Raw genomic sequence first — 12,539 nt, forward strand, 5'->3', positions numbered from 1 at the left:
TGTTACATGGGAAACAAGGTACCAGTAGATGCAGTAGATTCTCACAAATCCAACAAGACCAAGCATTCATGATATGCACACTATTAAGGATATGAAATTGGGCTATTAGTAAAAAAAAAAAGTAGAAAATGGGGTGTTCACAATAATAGTAGTGTGGCATTCAGTCAGTGAGTTCGTCAATTTTGTGGAACAAACAGGTGTGAATCAGGTGTCCCCTATTTAAGGATGAAGTCAGCACCTGTTGAACATGCTTTTCTCTTTGAAAGCCTGAGGAAAATGGGACGTTCAAGACATTGTTCAGAAGAACAGTGTAGTTTGATAAAAAAAAGTTAATTGGAGAGGGGAAAACTTATACGCAGGTGCAAAAAATTATAGGCTGTTCATCTACAATGATCTCCAATGCTGTAAAATGGAAAGGAAAAAAAAAAAGAGACGCGTGGAAGAAAACGGAAAACAACCATCAAAGTGGATAGAAGAATAACCAGAATGGCAAAGGCTCACCCATTGATAAGCTACAGGATGATCAAAGACAGTCTGGAGTTACCTGTAAGTGCTGTGAGACCTTTGACACCTGTGTGAAGCTAATTTATTTGCAAGAATCCCCCGCAAAGTCCCTCTGTTAAATAAAAGACGTGCAGAAGAGGTTACAATTTGCCAAAGAACACATCAACTGGACTAAAGAGAAATGGAGGAATATTTTGTAGACTGATGAGAGTAAAATTGTTCTTTTTGGGTCCAAGGGCCACAGACAGTTTGTGAGACGACCCCCAAACTCTGAATTCAAGCCACAGTTCACAGTGAAGACAGTGAAGCATGGTGGTGCAAGCATCATGATATGGGCATGTTTCTCCTACTATGGTGTTGGGCCTATATATCGCATACCAGGTATCATGGATCAGTTTGGATATGTCAAAATACTTGAAGAGGTCATGTTTCCTTACGCTGAAGAGGACATGCCCGTGAAATGGGTGTTTCAATAAGACAATGACCCCAAGCACACTTGTAAACAAGCAAAATCATGGTTCCAAACCAACAAAATTAATGCCTCGCAGATGTGAAGAAATCATGAAAAACTGTGGTTATACAACTAAATACTAGTTTAATGATTCACAGGATTGCTAAAAAAGCAGTTTGAACATAATAGTTTTGAGTTTGTAGCGTCAACAGCAGATGCTACTATTATTGTGAAGACCCCCTTTTATACTTTTTTTTTTTACTAATAGCCCAATTTCATAGCCTTAAGAGTGTGCATATCATGACTGCTTGGTCTTGTTGGATTTGTGAGAATCTACTGAATCTACTGGTACCGTGTTTCCCATGTAACAATAAGAAATATACTCAAAACCTGGATTAATCTTTTTAGTCACATAGCACTACTATTATTCTAAACATTACTGTAGATACAGTACTGCAACATTTATATATGTGAATAAATAACGATATGGAAATCAGTTTCAAAAATAATATCCACTACTTACTAAAATATGAACCACACCATCAGATATGAAAAATTTCCATCTGTCTTTGATGTGTGTAAAAACTCAATACAGACATGCCACAAAAAGAGGCAGACGGTCGGAAACTGCTGACGATCAAAGACATTCCTACTTTTCTGACCCCACTTTGGGGTCAGTCCACCTGAACCACATTAATTCATTTCCCCCCACCTTTCTGTGCCTCTTCTTTTTCCTCGGGAAAACTCTCAAGGTAATGGTGTGTAGCAGAGCCCAATTTAAAATTCAGATTGCCATATATTCCACGGATACACTCTGACAGCTCTATTGACTGCAGTTGGCATATTTGTGTAGGGAGAGGAATAAAATAGTGGCACTAATACGCATCACCTGTTCCTTTTCAGCATCCGTCAGTATATCAAATATACAAACAGTGACAGCTGTGATGCAGTCAGGGTTACGGCTAGCCTCTGGGCCCGGTGGAAGCAGAAAACAGAAAGAACTGTTGTCTCGCTGAGCAATTCTTCCCACACAGGGCCCTCTCCAGGTCAAATAGCTGAAAGCAGAGTGTCGCAGACAGACCCTCTAATACTTCACATATGCTCTGTGAGCAACAACAGGCGCTATCGATTTCTCTCATCTAAAGACGAGGAACTAAAAGGAAGCGAGCCTATCGGGCAGGCTGCTTTCAATTACAAGCTCCCTGAAGACACAGTCAGAGGAGCTGATGTGATGGATGGTCTGCAAAATGACAAGGCAGGATCCCCGCTTTGGTCTGCTGCTGATGTTTCATTTTGCCACCAGGTCAATCTACAAGCAAATCAATGCTAGAATCAAGAAAATATCACCAATAGAATTGCCCGTGGTTCAGTAACACTCAAAATGTGAACGTAGTTCCAATTTTATTCCTATCCAACAAGCTGAACATGGGCCAGTATCATAAACTACACCTGCTGAGGCGACACACTGAAGGAAGATTTCAACAGAAAATAATTTGGATTATTGATCAATTTGTTTATTAATATCTCAAAATGTTTTGAAAGAGGTTATTCTAGTCAACAGATCAACAAAAGCCAAAGACTTGAAGTTACACTGCAACATATCTGCTAGAATACCCATTTTATAGTAAATACCTGCACATTGTGGAAAAAGGCATGCAGCAGCAAAGTGGTCCACAAGACCCACCTCAGTCATACAGCAGCATCAAAGAAAGCAATGCCACGCTGAATTATAGGCAGCATGTGCACAGTCACACCTCCAGTGGCACTGCAGAGCAAGCACGATGAACCCTGTAGCACCCCACAGAGGACAAGCAGGAGCTACACCTTGTAGCACAACAGATACAGTTACGACGCTTCTCAGGTCGTTCTGTCATTTCCTGATTCAACTGTACAACTCCAGTTTGACACAATGTCTACAGATTTACTGGAGAGATCTGGGCTTTCAGTCCATGCAGAATTACTGAAAAAAAAAAAAATACTCTTGCAATGACTAACAACTGTAGTTGAGAGAGTTTTGCATTCTATTTTTATGTCAAATTGCAACCACCCACTGCCTCCTTCTAGCATCCTTTCCGCAGCACTTAAAAAAACTGTAGTTGCAATCAGAGAAAAGCATTTCCCAATGACTGTCTCACACACACACACAAATATAGCAAGAGAGCAAACATGCAAGGCAGAGGAAGATCAACGGATCAAACCACCAAATTTGGGACATTAAGCTGTACCAGGTGAGCCACAGCTGCTCAGATTTATAAGGGTGATAACAATAACTGAGCATAAATGCAGGCACAAACATAAATAAATAATAAATAACTCCTGAGACGTTACTCGCACACAGCACAGGGAAAAAACATTTGCTATAATTTAGTACCAGCAGTAACCATCAGGAATGACTACAACATGTTATCTATTCACAGATGGACAAAAGATGATTCAGTCACGGCTTCTTCTTCTTTTTTAAACAGATGACACATGGAATTCATTTAGCAACCAGTGGGATTAACAGATATTACCACAAATCCCCAATAAGATAAAATAACAGGTGCTGAATGGATAAATGCTGCCAACATTTATTCTCAAAGTATATCACAGCAGATTTGTGAACTAGGTTTAAGCTTACAGCTCAGCTAATGTTGCTTTGAATGCAGAATAAAGACCAATTTAGAAACAAAAAAAAAAGAAAAAAAAAAAAAAAGAAAGTGCAGCTTACAGCAGATAACACTTTGGAAAACTGTCCAGATGGAGATGTGCCAAAAATTAAATGACAGGCAGCTGCTGCAGCCAGCTGTCTTGGCCAGTTGTTCATACAGGCTTAGAGGCCAGGATGGAGGGATTCAGAGAAAGACAGAGAAAAAAAAAAAAGGGGGTGGGGTGATAGACAGACATGATGGTGGTTGGCAGCGAGAGATTGAGAGAAGCAGACCTTCGAGTGGCTCACGTTTTATTCCAGTACAGCTCTGTGGAACTGTGTGATCTGTGTGCCAGACAACTGCAGTTAAACTGCAGACAGTGAATTAATACCTGCTCTGAGGACAGGCGCTAGGTCACAGCAGCAACTAATGGCCCTTTTAATTATCGGTTGTCCGCTGCTGCGTCGTCAATCTTCTGGAATTTGTGAAATTTTCAATTACATTTTGCCAGATCACAGTGACATTTTGAAAATGTTTGATCCCGTTACATTCAGCACCACCAGCAACTTCACTGAAACTGATCAAGATTCTCAGTCATAATCGATTATTTGAACAATCACTGGAGGATCCTGTCAGTCGATGTCGACCTGAAACATTAAAATTCTGTTTAGACTATGACTTATCCCAACCCAATCCTCCAGATGTAAGACTGGGTTTGGATAGAGATTTGGGTCAAGACTAGGGCTAGGCTTATTTTTACAGCCAAAGATCTTATCTTGGATGGTAGGGTTGGGTCGGGATATGTTTACGATGACAACCTTGGGTCCTATTTTGGAAGGTAGGGTTGAGTACGGACAGGGTTATGATCATGAACAAGGATCCCATTTCAAAAGTAGGCTAGGTCAACTGATGATGGTCACAGTCAGGTAGGGTTAGGTTTACAATTACAGCCAAAGATCTTATTTTGGAAGGTAAGGTTGGATAGGAACAGGTTTAAGGACAGGGTTCGAGTTATTATTATGACTGAGGATCCTATTTCAAAAGGTAGAGTAAGTGAAGTGAGAATGGTCACAGTCCTGGAAGGTTAAGATAAACCTATGATTACGACTGAAGACCCTATTTCAAAAGGTAGGGTTGGGTCAGGATAGGTAGACTGATGGAACTGGGATTACAATGATGACTGAGGATCAAAACAAGCTCAAAAATGCTTGGCATTTTTATTACTCTACATCAAAATTACTGCAGCTTTTTGTTAATTAACAAGTGATGTGAGGGTGCTTTCCACTTGTAAAAACTTTAACGTGGGGTTAATGACAAGCAAGGCAAAAATAACGATATGCATCCCTTTAGATTACAGATAAATTAGATAAGAAAGGGCCCAACTGTACTGATGCTTACTTGGGTACATCTTTCAATGGGGCTCTATGTTGACATGCTCTTCTGTTTGAAAAAAAGAAGTTTTAAGGATTGGCAAGACCAAATGTGAAAGCAGAGTAGGGCATCCCATCTGAATGGCATCAGCCACATAATGGCATTGCGGAATGAGAAGCACTACACTGCCATCTAGTGGCAATTTCGGCTTAACTCTACTAACTACAGTGTCATTTCACCAAGGATTATGTACCTTAAAAGCTCTGTCACAGCTGCAAATACATTGTGTATGACAGTTTAAAGCATTTAACCGAAGCACATCATTTGAGTTTTGGCCATTTAAACCTGTGCGTATTGGTGCAGGTGTGAGTCTGGGTGCCGTTATGACATCATAGCACTTACAGTGAATTTCTGGGAGGACCACTGAGTTTATGTTGCCTTGTTTCCAACAGTGATGCGATCTCTTCCACCAGCCTCCACGAAACCCTGATAAGAGATACTTATTAAAATACTAAGAAATGTTCACCAAAACAAATCCCAGCAGATTCTACTTCTCCCACAAAACGTCTTATTGTCATAAAAGTCTTGTCATATTATATGCAACCCCAAGTGAAAACAAAGCAAAAGCTGAAGGTACTTGCTTGTATACAAAAAAAAAAAGTCCTCTCCATTGAACTAATCCTTATTACAGTCACACAGTTTGTCTTGATCTGGTATCATCATCAAGTGGTACACCTCATCAAAATCTCCCTAAAGGCTCATAAATGCTCAACTTTAAATATGAATACTCATATGGACAGGGCACTCTGCATTCATCTAATCTGTATTTGTGTTTTCCGAAAGTTTATGATAGGATAAAAATGGTGTAGTGTCACCAGAAATTACAGAAGCAGTGTAGAAAAAAAAAAAAATTGTGAGGAAACAACCCTCTGCAACAAGACACAATTAGGCCAGTTCACAAGGGCAGAATATTTAAGATGAGAATTTTATATACATAATCTTGCATTGAAGTATTCATTGGACCTTACATACCACATTTGTCTACACTGCTACCTATGATTTTTGTCTCTTTTGCAGTAGATGCATGACTGCAACTTCATCGACCAAACCCATATATGATGTGGGAAGCATCCGAGCCTGTGCGCAGTGGATGTATGGAAATGCACAAATAGATCTATGGAAGTAAATATAGAATAAATTAGCCCAAAATCACCATTTACAACCCCTGGCAAAAATTATGGAATCACCGGCCTCGGAGGATGTTCATTCAGTTGTTTAATTTTGTAGAAAAAAAGCAGATCACAGACATGACACAAAACTAAAGTCATTTCAAATGGCAACTTTCTGGCTTTAAGAAACACTATAAGAAATCAGGAAAAAAAATTGTGGCAGTCAGTAACGGTTACTTTTTTAGACCAAGCAGAGGGAAAAAAAAAATATGGAATCACTCAATTCTGAGGAAAAAATTATGGAATCATGAAAAACAAAAGAACGATCCAAGACATCACTAGTATTTTGTTGCACCACCTCTGGCTTTTATAACAGCTTGCAGTCTCTGAGGCATGGACTTAATGAGTGACAAACAGTACTCTTCATCAATCTGGCTCCAACTTTCTCTGATTGCTGTTGCCAGATCAGTTTTGCAGGTTGGAGCCTTGTCATGGACCATTTTCTTCAACTTCCACCAAAGATTTTCAATTGGATTACGCTCCGGACTATTTACAGGCCATGATATTGACCCTGTGTGTCTTTTTGCAAGGAATGTTTTCACAGTTTTTGCGCTATGGCACGATGCATTATCATCTTGAAAAATGATTTCATCATTCCCAAACATCCTTTCAATTGATGGGATAAGAAAAGTGTCCAAAATATCTACGTAAACTTGTGCTTTTATTGATGATGTAATGACAGCCATCTCCCCAGTGCCTTTACCTGACATGCAGCCCCATATTATCATCACCTTGCCCAATGCAGATTCGAGATTCATCACTGAATATGACTTTCATCCAGTCATCCACAGTCCACGATTGCTTTTCCTTAGCCCATTGTAACCTTGTTTTTTTCTGTTTAGGTGTTAATGATGGCTTTCGTTTAGCTTTTCTGTATGTAAATCCCATTTCCTTTAGGCGGTTTCTTACAGTTCGGTCACAGACGTTGACTCCAGTTTCCTCCCATTCGTTCCTCATTTGTTTTGTTGTGCATTTTCGATTTTTGAGACATATTGCTTTAAGTTTTCTGTCTTGACGCTTTGATGTCTTCCTTCGTCGACCAGTATGTTTGCCTTTAACAACCTTCCCATGTTGTTTGTACTTGGTCCAGAGTTTACACACAGCTGACTGTGAACAACCAACATCTTTTGCAACATTGCATGATGATTTACCCTCTTTTAAGAGTTTGATAATCCTCTCCTTTGTTTCAATTGACATCTCTCGTGTTGGAGCCATGATTCATGTCAGTCCACTTGGTGCAACAGCTCTCCAAGGTGTGATCACTCCTTTTGAGATGCAGTTCTGATTTGATGCAGGTGTTAGTTTTGGGGATGAAAATTTACAGGGTGATTCCATAATTTATTCCTCAGAACTGAGTGAGTCCATATTTTTCCCTCTGCTTGGTCTAAAAACGTAACAGTTACTGACTGCCACAATTTTTTTTCCTGATTTCTTATAGTGTTTCTTAAAGCCAGAAAGTTGCCATTTGAAATGACTTTAGTTTGGTGTCATGTCTGTGATCTGCTTTTTTTCTACAAAATTAAACAACTGAATGAACATCCTCCGAGGCTGGTGATTCCATAATTATTGCCAGGGGTTGTATTTGGCACAAAATCCTCCCGATAGCCAAGTATCCGCCAAAGAGAGTTAGAAACAAAGATCCAAGTCTCACAATTACAGAGGGGAAGCACTGAAATCCGAAAGACCCTTCACTCTACTGCAAAGACATGAGCATCGCCAAACACCTCAGTCCAGAGATCTCATTCTAATCAGGGTATCCACCAAGTGATAACACTGATGGCTTCATATGGTTTTGATGATACTGATGGCAACTGGTTGCCTGCTGGGTTGTTTGAACACACTGTAGGCTGTTGTTACTGATATGGTATTGCACGCAAACCGTCAACTGCTGTTAGCACAGCACCCACTGTTATCCTGTTACCCAAAGTCTAACCCCAACTCACCTAACCTACCTTTAGAGCTTGAAATTAATTGTACGCCTTCTGTACAGCTTTGACTCCATGATATCCATCTTTATCTTACAATATTCATAGCGGCTTCGTTCTGGATACCATACAAAGTGATGGAATACAGTACTGTATCAATAGCCACTACGTATCTTGTCTCTGAGCTATACTACTATAAAAGTGACAGCGAACACTGGGACTTTGAGAGTAACAACAAGGCAACACATGTAACTTGACAGGCCTGTACTTCTACATTTTATGGTCACTTGATGCCAGAGGTGGGACGAAGTCATTGTCAAGTCATCAATCTGGAAGTCCCAAGTCAAGTCTCAAGTCTGCTTGCAAAGAATTGGTGGTCATTATGACTTGAGACTTAACTTGGAACTTGCTGATTCATGACTTGAGATTGACTTGATGGTGACTTCATCCCACCTCTGCTTGATGCCATCATGGCCCCAAATAGGAGGCCAATTGCTGATCGCTTGTGTCTAACCGGACCCCAAATTTCAGGGAGGAAAAGGCAGTAGTTTTGCAGACCCACTCACCGATTAATTTCACACTAACGGAATTACAATCAAAGCAATTTTTTTTAATGGTATGCTAACATATGGCCAGATTTTGCTGTCAGTGTAATTCAGTTACTGCAAAATTTACCAGTACTACATATTTACATCACAAGGTTTTTCTATACGATTCTAAATAATAGCTACTTAACAACTCAAACGGTAGGCAATTCTGCAACAACCCACAAAAACTTAAATATATCAGATTTGAGTGGCTACTTACCAAAATGTATAACGTGAACGTTTATGGCTAGAAAACTTTAGAATGTGTTAGCCAAATGAAACGCTATATAAATCAGGTCGGCCTTAAAGCTACGTTAAATTACAGGCGAAACGCTAACGTTTCTTCACACAAACTCGTGAACCAGAACTAGTACAACGACAGCTCGAAACGCTTGATTTGTAGCATCATTTTAAGGCCAAGTCGACCCAAAACTGTTTACGGGCTAATTGATGTTAGCTGCTAGCCAGCTAACAGAGCAAAACAGCTGGCTAAAGAGCGGCGGCTTCTACTCACAAATAACGTCCTCATACGCACCTACCGAATCCGAAAACCAAATATAAGGTGACCATCAGCGAAGATAAAAACACATTCCCGGTTTTCTACGTTTGATTTTTGGCCGAATAATATTTGTTTCCACTACTCATGTGCCAAACCATGTTGGATGTGCAGCTGCGCACTGAGTCCTACTTTGAGGCTTTCTACAGGAATGTAGGAAGCATTGAAGGACACTAGGATGACTCCTATTGTTGAGTTCCTAATGTAAAGTAAACCCCGTTTCCATTCTATCATCGACAAACAGAAAGAATTCATTTAAAGGGGTCGTATTGTGCTGTTTTAATACTATTTTTACAATTAAATACAGCTTTCCAGTTACATGAAACACCATCACAGAAACCCCTGTGGAGGGGGCGTGGCTATAAGCAGATCTTTTCTATTTGGCGAACACTGTGACAGAATGTTCAAAGGCTGAAAACGTATGTTTTCAGGATGCATCACCTCAGTGCTTAGTGTCTTTTTTTTTTTTTTTTTTTAGCAGTAATCTTTAATATTTATTTTTAAGATGTTTTTGTGGGAAGCACATTAAACTATATCCAAGTATACCTATGCATGCACAGATCTACGGGCACCTGCAGAACAGATCCGTAGAACAGAATAGCTAAAAGGACAATCAATGGACAAATGTAAATGCAAACTGCCTCATTAATTACCTAATTAAAATCTGCATTCTTAATTCAGTTATTTATCTTTTTCACTGTGTTTTCCAAAAGATTTTTTTAATGTCTTTATTTATTTATAATAATTGTATTATATTATACAATTATTATATAATAATTGTATTGGTATTTAATTGTATTAGAATTGTATAATATTGTATTATAATTGTATAATAAGGATTGGTAGATTAATATTTCATTCATAAATTCAAACAATTATTTTGTAATTATTCCTATTTGCTATTATGATTATTGTTATTTATATAGATTCATAAATATATGTAATTAAATTTAATGCCATTTTATTGTAATATATGTTATTAATTAATTAAGTGCTTTTAGTACTATTTCCATAACACTTAAACACTGAAAGTTTAGTTTATTATAATTTTATATATATATATATATATATATATATATATATATATATCACAAACAATTCCCAGCTATAACTAGGATGTGGCTGCACACAAACTCAGCAACTATGACTAGCCCAGATTATTTTCCAAATTAATTTGCATGTTCATGCAAGTAAAATAACTGTTAAACACACACACACACACACACACACACACACACACACACACACACACACACACACACACACACACACACACACACACACACACACACACACACACACACACACACACACACACACACACACACACACACTCATCTTCAACTGCTTAGTCCAATTAAGGGTCACGGGGGGCTGGAGCCAATCCCAGCAGTCATAGAGCACAAGGCGGAGTACACCTAGGACAGGACGCCAGTCTGTCACAGGGCCACAAACAGACAAACAAACACATTCACACCCACACGCACACCTACAGACAATTTAAAGATTCCAATCCACCTAACCTGCATGTCTTTGGATGTGGGAGGAAAGAGGAAAGCTACACAATCACGGGGAGAACATGCAAACTCCTCGCAGAAAGGCCACAGGTGGGAATTGAACCCATGACCTTCTTGCTGTGAGGCAACAGTGCTAACCACTAAACCACCGTGCTGCCCACTGTCAAACACTTTTTTTTAATGAGTAAATGTTTTGTCCAGGCCACTCATCCTGAAAACAACTGGATAACAGTGAATATCCTGTGCTTGTAAAATCTATTTTAGCTTCTTTCCTTTTGTTTCTGTATCAAGTGGGTGCAATAGCTGAAAAAACATGAGACCATGCATAAGGACAATTTATTCATCTTATCTAAGTAAAAGCTCCAACTCCAAAATGAAGCATCAGAAGCACATTACAGCAGCTCTGAGTCCATTATGCATTATTCATGACTCATAGGTCACACTCACGTCTCTAAAAGCATTTATATTCATATTATTCTGTTGTGCAACACATATATTAAATATGCATCTGACTACTTAACACCTCCACTGGGGCAGATTAGGTCTAACCGTCTTGTTCAAAAGCACTTTGCCTGTTGTTAAGGAAGAATAGACCACTTGTCATGTACTTTTCCCAGATTTTCTCAAACTGGCCTCCACATTGTAAATAATAACTTGGTCCAACAGAAGAATTTTACCTCATAAATGTGATCTTCTACTAGTTTTGACCATTTTTCATTTTTTTGGTGGAGAAACCACAACAGTGAAAACTGCTAACAGCAGAATTTAATAATAAAATGTACAGTGTGTGTGTGTGTGTAATCTTATAGGATATCAGGAGTAACTCATGCACAGGTGCAGACTAATTATGAAGCAGACAAAACTCAGAAAAATATTAATAGTTCACTTAAAAGTCTAAGTGTAGAGCAGGTGGCTCAGGGGATGCATGGGCCTGCCAATGTATAAACCTGGGTTTAAATCCTCATGGAGCCATCTCGTTGCCCAGGTGTAAATGGACACTGTCCTTGGCTGGAGACGTAACCTTTGTCAGACATGGATTCTATCCATGGGAAGTCACTGTGGAGATAAACCCCTGATTTTAAAATTGTGGAATTGCCAGATTTATTAAAAAAAATCATGCAAAATTTGTATTCCCCACTATTATATGGCTGCTTCCAAAGTGGAATCAAAGTGATTTCACATAGTGGTGAACACAGCAACATGTGGCATTTTTTCTCAGCCTGACCTTGAAACATGGCCTATTCTTCACAGTAATTGTCATTCATGTTTATCTGATCTATATTAAATTTGTTAATATCCACATCTATACAAGGCAATACTTCAAGAAAACAAGTTTGGCGTCTTTACTTTTTAAAAATGCTAATTATTTCAGTTGTGATATGCAATCTTAAGATGAGTTCAAGCCAGGGCATCTTTCATAGTTCTGAATTCATAATTTGTGCAGAGGCGTGTGTATATACTGGAGACAGTGAATATAAAGCATACAAGTACTAACTTTAACATTCAGGCATTTGCTTGAAATGCATGTAGATCTCCACACCAGCTGTCCCGTTTTCTGGTTGAAGAGAGTCCATCAAACAGAACCTGCATGTGGTCATCATCACCGTACAAACTGGAACGCGTGGCAGTAAGGGATGGAATGCTTCCAGGGGCAGCAGCAATGCAGCAACTTCACCTGAATCTATGGGTCAGGGAGGAGAGGGGGTAAAAGGGTTTTAAAATAAACTTATGAAGTAATCTGTTAACTTGAGGTTACAATACTCCACCAT

General features: G+C 39.1%; 1 protein-coding gene across 5 annotated transcripts in view; it reads right to left on the minus strand.

The window, feature by feature from the left end:
- disp1 (dispatched homolog 1 (Drosophila)) overlaps positions 1-12,539 on the minus strand; it is an 85,855-nt gene that overhangs the window by 70,992 nt on the left and 2,324 nt on the right. For 2 of the 5 annotated variants that reach the window (XM_034162896.1, XM_034162892.1), the window contains exons 1-2: positions 9,237-9,383; positions 5,359-5,442 (exon numbers count right to left, since the gene is read on the minus strand). The gene's annotated coding sequence lies outside the window, so the exon portion shown is untranslated. Of the gene's footprint in view, positions 1-5,358; positions 5,443-9,232; positions 9,384-12,265; positions 12,452-12,539 lie in introns of those variants that run through there. The other 3 variants (XM_034162893.1, XM_034162890.1, XM_034162891.1) reach the window with 2 other exon arrangements.

Source organism: Thalassophryne amazonica, chromosome 21 (assembly GCF_902500255.1).
Source record: "Thalassophryne amazonica chromosome 21, fThaAma1.1, whole genome shotgun sequence".
NCBI classification, from domain to species: Eukaryota; Metazoa; Chordata; class Actinopteri; order Batrachoidiformes; family Batrachoididae; genus Thalassophryne; species Thalassophryne amazonica.